Source organism: Fukomys damarensis, unplaced genomic scaffold (assembly GCF_012274545.1).
Source record: "Fukomys damarensis isolate Sample0158 unplaced genomic scaffold, DMR_v1.0_HiC HiC_scaffold_19, whole genome shotgun sequence".
NCBI classification, from domain to species: domain Eukaryota; kingdom Metazoa; phylum Chordata; class Mammalia; order Rodentia; family Bathyergidae; genus Fukomys; species Fukomys damarensis.
Genome location: NW_022900931.1, coordinates 11311612 through 11329817, shown reverse-complemented (window position 1 = coordinate 11329817; position 18206 = coordinate 11311612). Strand labels below are relative to the sequence as shown.

The 18206-nt window shown below is 46.0% G+C and overlaps 1 long non-coding RNA gene across 3 annotated transcripts in view; it reads right to left on the bottom strand.

Annotated features, from left to right (window-relative positions):
* LOC104872236 overlaps positions 1-18200 on the bottom strand; it is a 64982-nt gene extending 46782 nt beyond the window's left edge. For all 3 annotated transcript variants that reach the window (XR_004518140.1, XR_783096.3, XR_004518139.1), the window contains exon 1: positions 17142-18200. This is a non-coding gene — a long non-coding RNA (uncharacterized LOC104872236). The remainder of the gene's footprint in view (positions 1-17141) is intronic.
* Between the last annotated feature and the right edge of the window lie 6 nt (positions 18201-18206).

Genomic DNA, 18206 nt, shown 5'->3' with positions numbered 1-18206 from the left:
CCTTCCAAACACATCCTGCCTCCTACCTGTGAGCCAACTCTACCGCCCCATAATTCACTCACGTTTCCAAAGCTCCACCAGCCTATGAGCACATGAGGTTTGGGGGACATCTAGATATAAACCATAACAAGGTGTATGCTCAAGCCATCGGAGTGGATAGGAGAAGTGATGGGGAGCAATTTCAACACTTTTACAAAATTGGTGAGATTTCTCCACGCAAACTTGTGGGAAGACATGCATCCACCCTGCCTACCTCCTTTAAAATGGAGGTAGGAAGGCCCTTCTGCTTCTAGCCCAGAAAGCAAGAGAGCTGAGGCACAAAGGGGAGGCAAGTCCACAGCCTTGGGTCTGGGCCTGCTCTTTTAGTGCCTACCAACCAATATCAGGCCACCTGCTGCCTTACTTCTGTCACTGACTATTTGTTCAATAATTGCTAGGACCTGGGGATAAGGAATAAAGGAGATAATACTTTGAGTGATTGTTTAAAATGTAAAATGAAGTTCGTTGGCCTCACAAATTGCAATTGAATTGGAAACCTGCCACCTCCCAATCTCTTCTGTAATATCTTCCCTAGCATACTGGTGGGATTATACTGGAAAGCTATTAACTCAATGAATTCTTATTAAATAGTACCTCTATTCTGGCACTGTGCTGTACTCGGAGGATAAAAAGGGTGAACAAGATAAGTTCCTTGTGGAGTTTATAGTCTAAAGAGGAAAGACTGACCTTAAAGTATAATCACATCACTACAGATAATTAGGTAATTACAGTGGTGATGTGTTTTATGAGAATATGTGGCAGAGAGACCTAACCTAGCATGGGAGGTGGGAAAACCTCCCTAGAATAAGGGACTCTAGGCAGAGACCTAAAGTAGGGTGTGAGTCAGCTCAATGAAGCAGCAGGAAAGAGAAGGAAGGAAATGGCCCAGGGAGAAGAAATAGTGGCCCAGCACTGTAAGACCTGGGAATGGACAGGTGTGGTCAGGCTTCTGAAAGCCAACAGAGTATTACTGAGAGAAATCAGCAGGAGCCAGATCATGCAGGGGGTCATTAATGTGAGAGACGAATCCCAAATGCAGGAGGAAGTGAGTTAAGATCTTTCTACGAGTCGTAAGGATCCTCCATGTTTGTGAGCTGATTTCATCACAGAATCTAGGCCAGCCACAATGTGAAGTGCTGCCAGATGTGCTGTACACTAGAAAGTGCCCCTGGGCTTTAGAAGCCTATCTGTCTCCCTCATAGACTGCCTTTCCTCAGAGCCTGGGTACACAGTGACAGATGGTGAGTGGCAAGAAGGAAGCTGTGAGGACCATGGGAGGAGACCTGAGCAGGGGCCAGCAGGTCATCCCTCCCTTGGCCACTTAGGACTCCCCTCTGGTGATTACAGAAAAGCCCAGGACCCCCTGTGTCACCCCCTTTGTACTTCACATCTGAGGCTGCCTTGCCTCCCTAGGAGGTTACAGGATTAATTAAATTAAAGATATGAATTGTGACGTCTCTCAGGAGCTGAAGTAACAGCTGGCACATGTAAGTAAAAGACAGTGCCTCAGGAAAACATCCAACAGCCACTGCACCACAGCCTCAACTGGGAGGAGCTTCCTGCTACTGGGAGGGCCACATCTGCAAGGTGGGCCTCAGCCCCTGCAGGGAAGGGGAGCTGCAGCAGCTTCCCAATAAGTTTGTCTTGCTGACATTGCAGCCAACGGTGTAGTTGGCAAGTGTTAGATATGTGCAGGCACTTGAAGATAAGCAAGATAGAACTGTGGCCCTGAGACATGTAGTGAACAGGGTGACAGACATAAAAAAAAAAAAAGAGGCATGAAATTTTTCTGGAAACGTGGGGAGATATGACAAGACATGCTAGTCCAGTCCAGCATTTAGAGAGAGAGAGAGAGAGAGAGAGAGAGAGATAATATGATGAATAATGGCAAGAATAATGGCTCCCAAAGACCTCCAAACCCTAATCCCTGGGAACTGTAAATAAGCTACCTTACAGGAAAGCAGGAGCTTTGCAGCTGTAATTAAGGTTGAGGGCCTTGAGATTGGGGATTATGCTGGATTGTCTAGGTTGGCCCAGTCTAATCAATGAGTCTTTTAAAAAACAAGCATTTCCCAGCTTCAGTCAGCTGGACGTGGGACAGCAAAAGAAGCAGGGGAAACTTGAAGTACGAAATGCACTTGGCTCACTGTTGCTGGCTTTGGAGATAGGAGAAGGGCACCAAGAGCCTAGAATGTGTGCAACCTCCAAAAACTGGAAATGTGGAGGAGAAAGATTCTGCCCTAGTCTCCTGGAAAGACTGCAACCTGTCCACACCTGATTAAGTCGGTGAGATCTGTCAAGCTTGTGACCACCAGCAGAACTGTAAAATAATAAATTTGTGCTATTTTTAAGGTCTTAAGCTTGTAGCAATTTCTTACAGAAGCCATAAAAAAGAGTATTATGCACACACACACACACACACACACACACACACAGATATAGATATGTGTACATATGTTTTCATTTGGGATTATCTTTTGATCCTGAGCTCTTAGGTACAAATGACAATATCTGTTTAGTTAGCTAAAATATGAAAGAAATGTATTAGAGGGTAGTAGCTCACAGACACTGACAGGGTCAGCAAGACTGATTCTAAAGCTTTAGTTTGTAGCCAGAATGAAACCCAATTGCACCACAGAAGCCTCACCAGCAGGAAACCACTGCCATTACTGCTTGGAATCCAGAAAGTGTGGACTTGGCCTTCTGCAGCTTTGAACTGCCATCCACAGGGCCAGGTGCCTTCAGCAAGAGGCAGCCAAAGCATCAGCACCCTGGTCAGCACCCTTCCTTGCCCAACTCCTGGAAATGACACCTCTTACTGGTGGGACTGAATTTTTTTTTTTTCCTCACTAAATTTATTGGTACATTTTAGGTATACAGTACAGTTACACTCATTATTGGAATCTTGTACCTTTATACAACAGGTCTTGGTTCTCATTTTTCCCCTTGTCCCTGCCCTCTCTTCACCCCCTCCTCCCCTCCCTGTTTACAAACACTTTATTTACATTTTTCATTTTCTCATATTTTTTCTTTTCCCTTATTTCCTTTCTTTTTACTTACACCCTATGCTAGTGCGTACTAATTTTCACCTTGACTGGATTTAGAGATTCCTAAAGGGGTGTATGGATCATGGGGACTCATGAGGACACCATACTCATCAATGCAATCATCCACTGATGTTCACAGCAGAATGCACTGTTGGGCGGGGGGCAGATGGCAGGGTGGGCCAATGAGGGTCTTCCTTGGGAGGATATCTCTCTCTCTCTGGCATCCTTTTCCTATGCTCTGCTTCCTACCCACCGTGAACTGAGTAACTTTGCTGCACCATGCCTTTCCAATATGATGTTCCTGCCTTAGAACCCCTGATGATGGACTGAGTTCTCTGAAACTATGAGCCAAATCAACTTCTACTTTAAATTGGAGCTGTAGGGCATTTTGTTCTAGCAATGAGAAGGCTGACAAGAACACCTTCTAAATCCAGAAATATTTTGTTCTTGTAGCAGGACTCATAATGTGTGCAAATGATGCAAATATACAAAAGATGCTCAGATGTGGTCAGGGAACAAAGATGAGCAATATCCCCTACAAAGGACATGGCACTCTTCAAATTGCAGTTTTCAGTGGCACCAGACATTAATGTTACCTTCTTGGATCTGACGGCACTAGCATCTACAAACCAGCCAATGTGATATGCAAAATGCTTCAGTGGAAGAGTGGACTAAGAGCATTGGGAGCTCCAAAAAGGAAACATATGCCTTAGGATTTTGGTTCTCAAATTTTGAGGTAACCTATATGGATAAGGCAAAATGTAGTTATACAAAGATATAAAGCTACAGAAGAATTTGACCTACTAAGGAGGACAATGGATAACTGAGTGTGACTGAGGTCCAAGGAGTGAGAAGGAGCAAAAAAGAAAGCGGTAGTTAGGGGCCGACTGTAAATGGTGTAATAACTGCTAAGAAATTTAGAATTCATCTTATAGGCAACTGGGATCCACTGATGATTTTTAGTTAAGGAACAGACATTATTAATAAGCTTTAGATAATTCTGGCATTGGATGATAGGTTAGAAAGAAATAAAGCATGGAACAGGGCTTCCAGTTATTAGGAAATGCAGGTGAAACAAACAAAGGCCATGGCAATGAGGGAGGGGCTCACTCAAGAAGTATCTGAAAGAACCAGTGCAATGTAGACATTGAATGGATCTGACTGGTAGACAGAAAGAGAAGATTCAAGATTATTGGGATTTTTTTTACTTAATCAAGGGGGATGGTTTAGAGTCAATCAAGTGGAAATTCAGGGAATTGAGAAATTTAGGAAGAAGTTTTGGAAAAAATAATAATTTCGACTTACAGTTCTGGATTTCAGATGCAGACATCTATAAGAAAACTGGGTATAACAGTTTGGAACTTAGAAAAAAGCTGAGCTGGAAACTTAGATTTCGAGAGTCATCATAAGGATGACTGGAGTCATGGATTTGGAGGGAGATATCTAATCAAGAATCTGTAGAAGAGAAGAAGGATGAGGACTCATCACAGGACAAGTGCAATGTGTAAAAGCAGTGGGAGTCATCGTGGACCTTCGGGGTCCTTGCCTCCCCAGCCAATGTGAACAATGCTTTACATGGCAGCGAATCCAGTATGAAGGAGGCCATACTGTGATACGTGGGTGCTGCAGCAGCATGCCAGAAGTCCTCTCCATGTGGGCTAGCGCCTCCTTCCTCTGACACAGTCAACCACAGCAACCTAATCCATGGCTTACCTAGAGTCCTGGTCCTAAGGGACAATCAACTGCTTAGGTGGCCTTGGCTTGTAACACGTGACCCTGCCCCCATTCTGGCAAAGTATTTCGGACCAAGGGTTATCGTAGTCATCTGACCACCAACATACAGTGTATGTCACCTTGCTTAAAAGACGGTTGTCTTATCGGAAATTTGACAAAGACAGCACTAGGAGACTGGGCATTTCATGTTTGGAGAAAATAAGAACAAAATACCCACGTACAAGTTGAAGTCTTTAGGCTCTAAAATCCATGGGCTCGCAGAGGAACTAGTTAGTAAAGAAAATGGAGCAGATAAGAGAAACTGAAGTGCCATGAGCAAGAAACTGTGTAGCATAGGGCACAGAAAAGAACCACAGCTCTGAAGTCTTTTTGGTTATAGTCTTCATGCAAAATTGATCTGTCCACCTCACACCTATTTCCCCTTAGGTGATTCAAATACAAACTGAAAGACTATCCACTGAAGTATCTCTGCTTGCTGAAATTATGCTTATATATGTTAAATGTGTCCCCTACATAACTGTTCACATTACAAATTTCAGCAGCATAATCTAGTCTATAGTATACAGACAAATGTAAAAAATAGCTTTGTATGAATGAACCCAAATTCTAAATTAATGAAGTCTGAACTAATGAGGTTATACAATCATATCACAGACACTGGGCTAATGCCTGTCAATAGCCATTGGCAATTTCATTAATTGGGGTCAAGGTCCAGTCTGTGTTTCTCATGTCAAATGCAATCAGTTATGTGAAACAGGATCCCCTTTATCACAAGCCTGTACTACTTGTAAGCCATACACAGTGCACTTGAGCTACTCAGGAATGTTTGAAATGGGTTGTCTGTGTTTTTCAGGGATGACTCAGTGAAGGAATCCAACCACTGCCATCTTAGGTTGACCAGAAACTACTCTAAACTCCTACCCCCAGCACAACTATACCTGGGGACTCAGATATCATTATGAGCCCTGGTATTGATAGCAACCACAACTCCTTGCACATCCCCAAGCCTCATCTCTGAGCAACCATGACACCTTGCATTTTCTCAAGCCTTGTTCTTAGCAGGTACCCACAATGCCCTTTCTCTGAACTGCCCCCTCCTCCCACCATGACCCTCTAAAAGACCTCGTAGCCTGTACAAGAGGATCTGTTCTGGTGCCAGAGTAGTCTCTCATCTTTGTTCTGAAATAAACCTGTTCTGTTGAGTGTGTACCCTTGTTTTCTTCCTCCTTTTTTTCCTAGCATCCAATACCAATCACCTCATCCTGGAATAATAACTCCCACCAAAGCATAGAAACTACCTTGAGCTGGTGAGTAATCATCTTTCATAACGAAGATATATGAAAAGGTCTCTAAAATTTTTATTTTCAACAATTAGTGTCAAATTATGGATATTAATTCAAAAATCAAAGAGTAAAGGATGAAATTCTTCCAAAATGAAGGGGGAAAAGACTATTATGGCCTGAATCTAGATGCCCCCCCAAAAAACCTTCATGGGCTCATAGGTAGGGCTTTTGGAGCTGGTTTGACTTTGGCATATGATACCAGGATTAAGGATGTATGTACTAAATTAGCCCACTGATTATAATTAGCATAGTTCTGGGTGGTACCACCCAAAAGGCTGGTGGCCTGGATGGAATAAAAAGAAAAGGCAGGTTCACTTCTGCTGCTACTGCTTTTCTGCTTGCTGCTCACTGTCTTCTGCTTGCCGTGCCATGGACTGTTTCTCCTCTGTGATGCCTCTCAGCCATGCTACCTCACCTTGGAACTAACCAACAATGGACTGAAACCTCTACAAACTTCAAGGTGAAGTAAACCTTTCCTTCTTTAACTTTTGATGCTAGGTATTTTGTCTCAGCAATAAAAAAGTAACTAAGACAGAAACATAGGGCTAATACTCCCCTTGGAAACTATTAAGTTGGACTTGGCCAAAATGTGCCCATTTTGTTTAAAGGGAACAGGATGTGCCCTGTGGTATACCTGAATCTATATTTGTGATTATATTTAATAAACATGTGTGCAATTTAGCCAGCTATGTTCAAGGCAGACTATAAGATCCTCATTAAACCTGGACATAGAAATGAATCCACACGATATCCCTGACATATGCAATTACCAGAGACAGATCTTTAAAAAAAAACTGCTGATATATAAATAGACACACAGAGATAAAAAGATACACTTTTTAAAGCGTATTCATGTGTCTGAATATGTGTTTCACACACACACACACAGCAGCCCACAGAGAATACTGTGCAGTTAAGACACACGGTGTCAGAACTGAAGACAGGATCTCTGCACAGGCAGAAATAGAATATCTTGTATTTACAACTTACCTTGCACTTTTTGGTGCATTTTCATAAGTTTAGATATTTTAAAATCACAAGTGCAGTAGGTAAGTTCTACAGATATTATTATGCAACTTGACAGGTGAAGTATAAAAATATAAAACTGAAATACAAAGATGTAGCACTGAATTTGTCCTGATTCAGGGTAGTCTTTGATTGCCAATAACCAGAAACCTTTTCTGCACACAGTTTTCTGCACTGATGTGTCTCTGAACCAATGCAGTAGGGTAAGGAAGGCCTATCTCATGCTGAGGCCAGTAAAAGTCTTCCCAAACAGTGGTTCTGGTGCATGGGTTATGGAGTCCAGGGTATCAAATGCTTGACCGGAAGCTGGCATTGACTTCTTCCAAAGTAGCTGCAAGGATTTAAGTATTTTGTGTGCTTTTTTTAGGGCTGGAGATTGAGCCAAGGGCCTTGCACATGCTAAGCACATGCTCTACCACCCAACTGCATCCCAGTCCCTGGAACTTAAGTATTTTGAAAGAAGTAAAAAATATCTCATGAAGCTGGTTTTAAACTGCCAGTGTGTGCTGAGAAAGGGCTGTGCTACAGAGACGAGGCAAGTTATATGTATCTAAGCATGATGAGAACAGAGACTTTTGCTTCTGGTGTGGGAAGCAGTCGTTTACTGAGTATCTACTGTGTACCTCCACAGCACCGGGGTGGATATCACAGTGTGGGAAAGTAAGAGAGATACTCCAGGTGTAATTGGCCCTGGTCTTTGTCCTTAGGAAATGTATTGTACCTGGAAAACAGGAGCAATTGCTGCAAGGAGGCAACACTGGTGATCTGGGGCAGAGAGAGGCAGACGCTGCATGAGGAGCCCAGTGGAAGGCCAGGGAGGGGCTGGCCAGGAAGACATGGGGCCAGACCTTGGGGCTGAGCCCCGGATCACAGCAGGCAGTTGTAGGCAGGGAAGCCGGGGCCTTTGCTCAGTCAGCAGGTCCTCAGCCAACTGGGTAGGACCCACAAGAGGACCACTATTAACTGACACCAAGTCAAGACCTGGCTCTCACCAGAAAGTTCTCTGAAGAGGAGTGATGCTGTCCCCAGCCTTCGACAGCAGTGAGAGGAAGGACACTCTGTGCCCCTGAGCTGAACTGACCCCACCAAGTGAAGACAACTAGTTCTGCTGCTTTGTTCTTTCCACCCCGATACACACCCCAGTACTGGGGAGTGAACCCAGGGCCTTCACACTGACCTACATTCCCACCCTTTTTATTCTTTTGAGACAAGGTCTTTCTGAGTTCCCAGCTGAGCTTAAACTTGCGGTCCTCCTGACCCAGCCTCCCAGAGCACTGCGATTACAAGTGTACACCATCACACCTGGCTCTAACTCTGCCTCTTGTAGCTGATCCTTTAAATTTCCTTGTTCTCTAGGGACCACAGTAGACAAGAAAGAGGGGAAGAGAGGACAGCCTGGGTGCAGAACATAGCACATGGATTTTGCTGGAATAAGATCTTTCTCTATTAGGCAGTGCTTGGTGGAAGATTTGAAAAAGACAGCTCCTACCAGGCTTGGTGCTGGACACCTACAGCGTCAGCTACATTAAAGGCTGAGGCAGATGGATGACAAGTTTGGGACAACATAGCGAGATCTCGCCTCAAAATAAAAAGAGCTATGGATGTAACTCAGAAGCAGAGCACTTACCTAGCACCAGGAGGCCCTGAGTCTGATCCCCAGCAAGGAGGAGGAGGAAGAGGAGGAGAAAGGGGAAAGACAGAAGAAAGAAAGAAGAAAAGGAAAGGAGAGAGGGAGGGAGGGACGAAGGGAGGCAGCTCTTCACAGAATATGGTCCAGAAAGAGACAGCAGCAGAGCAAGAATTACTGGAAAAGCACATCTTCAGGCCTCTTCTAGAGCCGAGGCCCAGTGATGGAGCCCTCCCCACCCTCGAGTAATTCTGATCAACCCCATTTTGAGGACCTGAGTGAGGACTGATACACTCCAGCATCCTGTGGAGATACAGAGCAGCACAGGATGATGGACACCCCATAAGGGATCCCTTCTGGGAAAAGTCCTAGAGGTTTTGAGGATGACTAGAGAAAAAATCCGGGCTCTGGATCCTTTTCCATGTCGCCCTGCCCATCTGCAACCAGTGACTTTGGCAGCCTCTGCGTACAAGATGGTCAGACTCGCTCGAAAATCAGATCTAGAGTAGAAAACAGATCCATCCTTCCAGCCTCAGCTGAGTCTTCAGTACCATTTATTTTATTCATCCATTCACTCTAAAACCATGCTTTAAATACTTAAATTATGCTTAGCAATTATTTATGTCCTTCCCACCCCTGGTTGGTTCTATACATAATTCACTATATCAACATAATTTGTTTATTTACTCAACAGCTCTTTTAAGCATCTCCCTTACACTAAGTACTGTGTTACCTACTAAGGGAAACAAACTTGAAGGCCCTGAGCCATGCAATTGTACTGGCCGTGCCTAGCCCAGGACCCCAGCGGGAAAATAAAAAGGAATGAAATTCACCCGCCAGTCTTGGACTCTGGCCTGTGGTGTTGTTTTCACCTGTGATTTTTTTCCACATTTTTTAATTTCACAGAAGGAGAGGCTGGCAAACAGGTAGCACTTTTCTGCAGATTATGAGAAGGTGCCCTTCCTCTCAGCTGCCTTCCCCCGAGGGGGGTGCTTTTCCCTAACTCACACCTGGAACTGAGCGGAATCTGTGATGACCCACAGGGCCTGCAAGTCCATTCAGGCAGCTTGCAAGAAGGGGCTTCGGACAGGCGAACGATGAATACATCAGGAATGCAGGACAAGAGTTGTTGAAGCATGAAGAGAGGGATGTGTTACGTCTCTTTTGTCTTTTAATTTCATGCAGGAGGAGCCATCGAAATTCTTTGAAGCCTTCTGGGTCTCCCTAAGTCCCCAAACATGCTCTTGACCTTCATTTTTGGCTGCATCCTTTGCCAATTCCTTTACAGCAACGAGCAGGGCCTTTGGATGTGAATTTTCTCCTGTCCAAAGCCCCTTCGCTGCCCAGCCAACCTTTTGCTCCTCCGCCTCTGCTGATGAAGCCGCACCTTTCCGGCTCCTCGGCAACGCTGCCCCCACTGTTCTCCAGTGTCTCACCCATGGGACTTCACTCTGGGTGCTGCTCCCTGAACCAATAAAGGTGTCTGCCCTTCCTGTGTCTCCATACGTCCCCCGTCCCTACCAACTTCTCCTAAACTCCTAGTATTTCTCTCCTTTCCTTCACTGTCAAAATTCTGCACATCTAACTTTTCCCCGTCTTTGCATTTTCTCATAACACCCTCACAAAAATAATGGTCAACACTTTTCTGTTGGCCAGCCATTCTTCTTAGTGCTTACATATGATGTAGTAATTCACTTAATCTGCAACAATATTGTACCACAAACACCATCTTTAGCATCCTCGTGTTTTAGCAGAGTGGCTGAGCTATTAGCCTAAGATCACACAGTTGGGAAGTGGTAAAGTGGATTCTGAAACAGGCACTCTGGCTATAGAGTTTGTGCTCTTCATCTTAACAAATGCTCAGAAGGCGCGTTTGGAAAGCCTGCCCAACTCCTGTTCTTGGAAATTGCTGGCCTGCCCAAAGTGTTAGAATCCAGACTGGACAGGTCCACTAACAGATTGGGCTCAGCCAATCAGATTCTCCCCATGATAAACAGGGAGTGGCTTTGGTTTGCTGACTTTCTGATTCCAATCCCAACATACCGTTCTTGGATAAAAACTAGACAGCAGCATGTTAAAAATAACCAGCCACCCTTCTCAGTTGAATGGTTTCTGTCCCTGTAACCCAATAACACCAATTTAAATCACATTCTCCCACCTGCCCTGAAGCCAATCTTTTAAAAGTTGTTGGCCATCTCTTCTAAAACATCAACTCCACCAGCCTCTTGGCCCTGCCCTGCCTTTCTGCAGCATTCCACAGAGCTTCCCACCTCCAAAGACCCTGTCCTCTGATTCTGTTCCCCAAGACCCCTCCCACAGCTTTTGTTTCATCCTCTAAGACCGAGATCCATTTTTCACTTCCAGAAAAGCTGCCATGATTCCCTGAGCCTGGAAGTGCCCATCCCATGTCCTCATAGTACCCTCTGCAATTTTTTTTGTCGTTGCATGGTCCATACAAAATGGATATGAGCTGACACTGCATACTCCCAAGCAAAAAGAGCAAGCTGCAGAACAGCAAAGAGAGTAGAACTTCTTCAATGTAAAATCATGTATGAAGAAGACAAGCAGGTCTTGCCACGCACTTGCCTGAATCCTCCAGTCAGTTTCCAGCTGTACTAAACAAAATGTAGAGTTCAGATCCACAGTGCAGAGCCTGTAGAATAGGGCACCATCTGCCTCTTTGATCCTTTGCTATCTCTCTGTCGCGCTCACCCCATCCATACTGAATTGCTGTCCATCCCTCAAAATCGCCTACTTTGTTCCCACCTGACAAACCAACTGAGTCCCCAGATGTTTGACTGGCTCGCTTTATCACTGAAGCTTCACCTCAAGGTCCCAGAAAACCCAGCTCGGGAGACGCCACCCCCTTCACATCACTCTGCTTTCTCCAGGAAGATCTTACTCTCTGAAACATTTCCATTTATTGGGGGCATTTTGTTTGTTTTTATTTTTCTATTACCTGTACTTAGCCAAACTTTAGGGCCTATGGTACAATACTCCAGAAACCCATGTCTACCTGAAACTTGTTACGCTAACTGCAAGTTCTGGGCTTCCCCCAGCCCACGTCCCCCTCAGATTCAATAAGTGGCTGGAAAGCTAGAACTCCTTAACAGCTATTGTATTTGTAGTCACATTTATTATAGGAGAAGAAAGCAAATTAGGACCAGCCAAAGAATAGACCCACAGGGCAGTCTGGCAAAGGCCCAAATGTGAGCCTGGTTGTCCCCCGTCCATGAAGCCATAGGTGGTGGTGTTACCTCTTCCTGGCCACCATATGCAATCTTAGACAGGCTGTTGCTCACCTGAGCTCCTGTGTGCAGTGTTAATTGGGTCTCCATTAAGTGGGCATGGCTGATGAATCATTGCCCATGTAGGACAATGTCACCTGCAGTTCCCCCTCCTCTCCAGGGAGCAGTGGGGGCTGACATCTCCTGGCCTCAGTGGTTTACCTTGAATCACCTGGTTCCAGTGACTACCAGGCGGGGCCAGTGGGGCCCACCATGCATAGCAAAAAACTTTCTTACTGCACTGTGCAATTCCAGGGATTGAAGGTCACCTCCCAGGGCCCGGGGCCAAGGCCAGACCTCCTTTGGGGTGAGACCAAATCCCTTACTACACCTCTACCTGCTCCTCTACTAGAACACGCACTCTGGGGTGACTAGAACATTGGCTTCTGAGTTGCACAGTACAGTTCTCCACTGCAGCAACAGCACTAGAGAAAACCACACACACACACACACACACACACACACACACACACACACACTATATTCTGTTTTGTTTCATGCATTGGAGGTAAAGATCAAGTTGCATTTCATTTAAAAGCCAAATAAATGACTTTAAACTCTCATGTCATCCATCACAAGCAATTCATCCTTCCTTCTCAGATGGCTCCCAGGGGTAGGTTAATGCTGAAGCCAAAATGACCAATTATTGCTGTCCTGCTCAAGGCAGAAAAAAATGAAAATAGAAAGTCTGGTCCATGTGCCAAAGGCCCAGTCGTGCAGCTACTGCTGCTGCCATCACCCCTGAGCCATCACATTTGCCTGAGGAGTCCCCGTGTCTGGTGTCAGGGTCTGTTCCCTGCAGGAAGCACCTTGCAGCCAAGTGGCCGCGCACAGCAGAGGTGCTGGAGTGACCCAGGCTCGTGGCTGCTCTGGACGGCAGTAGTGGCTGCAGACTGGGTGGAAGGTGACAAGCCTTTCCCCAGAGTTCTAGTTAGCTGCATGCACTCCACGGTTAGCAGGCTGGGTTCCAACGACAAAGCTCTTGGGGAACAAACGATCTTCTGTGCACATCCACGCCTCTCCGCGACATGTGATCATACTTCGGGTCCAGCAGCTGCAAGGGCTCCAGGCCTCCCTGAATGTTTCTGTGGACCTGACCGAGACACCTTCCTTTCTTTTCTTTCTCTACTACCAGGGTTTCCATTAGTCTCAAAACACATGCTGATAACCTTGGTGGTGGAGTGAAAGTGGTGGTCAACTTCCTCCAAAAGGCCCTTGGACTTCTACACAAGTTAACAGGAACAAAAAGACACAAGGGCTTCATAACCTCATTTCACCCACCCCTTTGTGTGAGCTTCAGGCTGTTGGAAAATGAAAATATACTCTTCTTTGTCCCCAAGCAAAGTCTGCTGGGTTCACAGGTATAACTTAAAAGCGATATGAGCAGATCTTAGAAAAAGAGGCTCTGTGCCTAGGTGATTTGAAAAGAAACTATTAGGAATTTTTAAATAACTAAGAGCACCAAAAAGGTGCAAAGGAGCACAAAAATATTAGCAGAGGCTATTTCTGGGCAATAGGATCTCAAGTGATGTTTGTTTTCCTTGTATTTATTCTTCCATTAGAATATAATACAGATCTAGCACGTCATACTAAAAAATAAATAATTAAAAGCTTTTTACATTAAAGAGAAAAACTACAGGGATCTACCAAGCTGGGCTGATAGTTAAATCTTTAGAGCCATTCATGGCTCTAAAGTATCCTGGCTTAGTTGAGATTGCTGTCTTGTTTTATTTATGTATCAATTCCTTTTCGTTCACATTCTCTACCCTATTCCACTCCACAGAAAACTGTTCTAAAATATTTGACATATATCTGTATATGAGTGTATTTTTTAAAACTTATATAGTGCTGTCGTGTGTGAGCATATAGTTATTTATATAAACATTATTATACATCTATTTCCCCTAACAAACTGTAACATACACATCCCCCCAAAAGGTGAGAGCTTATTAATATTGGGAGCCCCATGTAAACTATGGGGCTTAACACAGAGGGACCATACAAGAAATATTTGTAGGACTGAACTGAAGACTTACTTCCACTTTTTCTCAAAAATCTCACAGTTCCTGAACTTCAGAAATAATCTGTCCTCCTAATTCTCCTCCTGCCTCTCAGGTTCCTTCGTGGCCTCTTCCCCTGTTCTAAGGACTTAGTCCTTCTCTCTCCTCCACCCTCACTTGACTCACCCACCAGTCATGTTTTTATCCTTTTGCCTATAGTTTGAACAGCTGCCCCCTGCTAAACTGATGTAGAAATTCAGTTGTCATCATAGCATCACGGGGGAGACCTCCGACCTTTACGAGATGTTGAGATGATGCATCCTCTGCCCTCATGGGTGCGATTGATGCTGCAGTAAAGGGGTGAGCGAGCCCCTTTCCTCTCTTCACCCTTCCACTTTGAGCACTGTGAAGAGGAAACCTTCCTCCCTTGAAGAGCCTGGCGTTCAAGCCATTATCTGGGGGTCCAAATCACCAAAGCTGCCAGGTTCTTGATACCAGACTTTGAAGGCTCCAGAAGACTGAGCCAATCTATCTCTGTTCATTATAACTTATCTAATCGATGCTATTCTGTTTTAATAGTGCAAAACAAGACAGGTATTTTCCAAATCTGTGTCTTTCTATCCTTAACCTCTATGTGCATGTGTTTGCGAGAGAGAGAGAGAGAGAGAGAGAGAGAGAGAGAGAGAGGGAAGGAGGAGGAAGAGGGAGGGAGGGACTGAGGATTAAATCCAAGGTTTTCACACTGAGCTACATCCCCAGCCCCCACTTTCTACTTTGACTCAGGGTTTCACTAAGTTGCCCAGACTGGGCTCAAACTTGGGATTCTCCTGCCTCAGCCTCCCTGAGTGCTATAATTACAGTTTAGACTCCACCCCCACACCTAGCTCTATCCTTACTTCTTTGCCAAGCTATGGGCTCATAGCCAAAAGCCTCCAACACATCTCATCCTTGCCACAAAATCAGCACTTTACCCACTCCCGACCCAGGCTTCTGCTTCGCTCTCTGTCACCTCTTGCTGAAGCAGGTATTTACATTCTTCCCCCTTTTCAGTCTCATCCTTCATGAAATTCTCCCTTCTCCTTCACCCTGGGATAATTCACCAGATTTTTTCACTTCTACTTAATGTGTAACATACTGAGTCACACCCAGGGACTTTGCTGGGTGCTGAAAATGTAGGGATGAGCAAGACAGAATAATCCCAGGAGACAGACAACATACAAGCACTGCATTTGGAGTTGGGAACAGGGCTAAAGAGGAAAGCAGGGTGAAGTGGTTAGCAGGGCCATGAGGGTGGTCAGAAAAGGTGTCTCTGCAGGACGAAAGGGGACTATCTTGTAAAAAGATCCAGAACAAGCAAAAACTTCCAGGTTGAAGACGGTTTCAAAGCCACAGGGAGAAAAAGAGCTCTCCACATCCAAGGACCAGCAGTGACACCTTTGAGCCACAGTTTATTGAGGGAGAAGTGACCATAACTTCACGAGGTAGGGAATGAGCAGAGACCACACCAGGGAGGAAGTCCTTGCAGGCCACCAGAAGCACTGAACTTTATCCTACATTGGATGAGAAATCAAAGGGCAGCACTGAAGCAGAGGAGGGTTCTGACCTGATTTGTGCTTTTGTAAGTTTCTTTTCACTGATGCATAAAGAATGAATTGTGGGGGACAGAGTACAGGGGAAAGAGACAAAACACAGGGACAAGTTCCATGTATTTGCACCAAACGAGCAGGAGGCAGTGGCAACTTCAACTATAAGAAAGCAGTGATCATAGTGAGAAATGAGCCAATTTGAGGTAGATGTTGGAGGTGAGCCTGATAGAACTTGCCAATGAATTAGATAAGGAGATAAGGGAAAGGGAGGAATTGAAGATGAGTCAGGAGTTCTGGCGTAAGGACCTAGGTGGATGATAATGCCATTTCTTACACTGGGGACACAGAAGGAGAATCTGAGCCAGCTGGCATTGGGTACAGCAGGGAATTAAGAATTTTCTTTTAGATGTGCTAAATTTAAGGTTCCTGTGAGATTCTCTGGTGGAGATGTCAAGTTGATAGTTGGATATAACAATGTGGAGCTCTACGGGGGAAGCTCTGAGATGGAGATCCATCCATTCAGGAGACAGCACTGCAGCAGTGTATACATGAAAAGATTCTTCACAGATGAGGTAGGAAGAGACAGGGAGGGGTGGCAGGGGAGGAAAGGAATCCCATAGTAAGATCCTAAGATACTTTAGCATTTGGAGATCCTGTCTAAAATACAGAGCCGGAAAATTTTTAAGAGAAGTAGAGGCCAGTGATATAGAAAACTCCAAGAGAGTATGATGTCATGAAACTAAGAATAAAAGGTGTTTTGTGATGGAGGTTCGGCCAAATATGACCAAAAAAACCGTGCACCAAAATCTTTTGGATAAGGTCCAAAAAAACATTCACTGGCCTTAAGATGGCAGAGTTGAAGAGTAATTTTGGTAAAGCAATGCTGTGGGCCTATTTGTCGGTTGAAGAAACAAAGCAGTTTGTGTAGACTTTGGAGCTGCTCTGCTCTAGAGGATGCTGCAGGTACAACAGGACAAGGCATCGACGGAGGGTTCTGTGAAGATGTGGATCAGCAGGGCACATTCCTGTGTGGGTGAGAAGGAACTTGGGGGAGAGGGGAATTCTGCAATACTCTTCACTTCTCAGTGATGAGAGACAGGAAGTCAAGGACAATGATGGTGAACTGGGGAGGAAACAGGGAGGAGCAGGGGAGGGAAGCAAGTGTGAAGCACAAGCACTCTTCCTGCTCCCGGCCCATGATCTTGCATCCATAGTACTGGGGCCTCCTAACAGACTCCCCTTGCAGCCCCACCTCAGCCCCACCATCTGCCATCTTCCCGTCCTTCAGAGCGGCCCATACACTTCAGATCTTTTGCGCCATGGGACCCTTTGCTGGTCCCTCTGCAAAGACCAACGTTCCCACCCTTCATCTAGGCACCTGCGTCTCGATTTCTGTCCACACATTTGTGTGCTGATGCCCAATACATCCCTTTCCCCCGACCTTTTACTGACCTGCTGTATTGTGTCCGCAGCAGCTCTCCCAAACGCTGTGAAATCGCTCACTGTTTTGTCGCTGTTCAGGCTCTACTTGCTGCCTGGCCTGCCTTCTTCTCTCATGCAGAAGTCTTACCGCGTTCTCAAAACTCCACCCCACATCCTACTTATTTCGAGAAAAATTACTACATTTTTCCATTAAAATTAACTTCTCCTCTCATAGTGCCTTAATTCTTTAAAACTTAGTACAAAACACCAGTCGGCCTTGTAGTTATAAGCACGCACGTACGCGTGTATATGTATCTCTACAGATGCTTGCGTCTGTCCCCAAAGAAAGAAGGGAGTGAAGGGAAGGAAGGGTGAAAGGAAGAAGGGGAAGGAAAACGAGGTGCCTCTCGGGCCCTGAGGTTTCCCTTCACAGCTTGTAAAACGGCCCCAAGGCAGAAGCTTCCGGCTTCCCCTCGGCCTGGGCAGCAGGGCAGGCGGGCCCAGCCTTCCGCTTCCTGTCTGCTCCCTGCCCTCCTTCCGGCCCCTATGCCTGCATCTCTGATGCTGGTCATTGCATCACGTCTTAAGAAACAAAAAGCAGCACTGTGGGGGAATGGAGAGATGAAACTGTAACGCTGAGAAATTCATGCAAAGAGGCGCGCGCTCAGCTGCCCTCCTCGGCAGCCCATCTGACGGGAGCCTGGCGGGCCCACTTCCCAGGCTCACGCAGAGACCAGAGGCCGGCCGCGGCGCAGCACAGGCGTGGGGAGTGAGCCCCCGGGCTGAGAGCTGCCCCCGTGCACGGCTCCCCTCCTTTCCGAGGAGGCCAGGCCTGGGGCGTCGCCCTTCCCAGCCCCCGTTCTCTTCGGGACCCCCGGACCCGCGCCAGTTGCTGGCCCTGCCCTACTCCTTGAGCCGTTGGCTCTGAGTCCGGGGCCGGAAGGACTGAGGGAGCGAGGCTCTGTGGCCCGAACAAGCTCGAGCTCCTTCCCAGCCCCGGCCTCTTACTCCCCTCCCGGAGCACCGCAGAGGCTGTGGCCTGATTAATGCAGTGCCGCCGCCAGCGACCCGAGCCGGGCTGCTACTCCGGCCCGC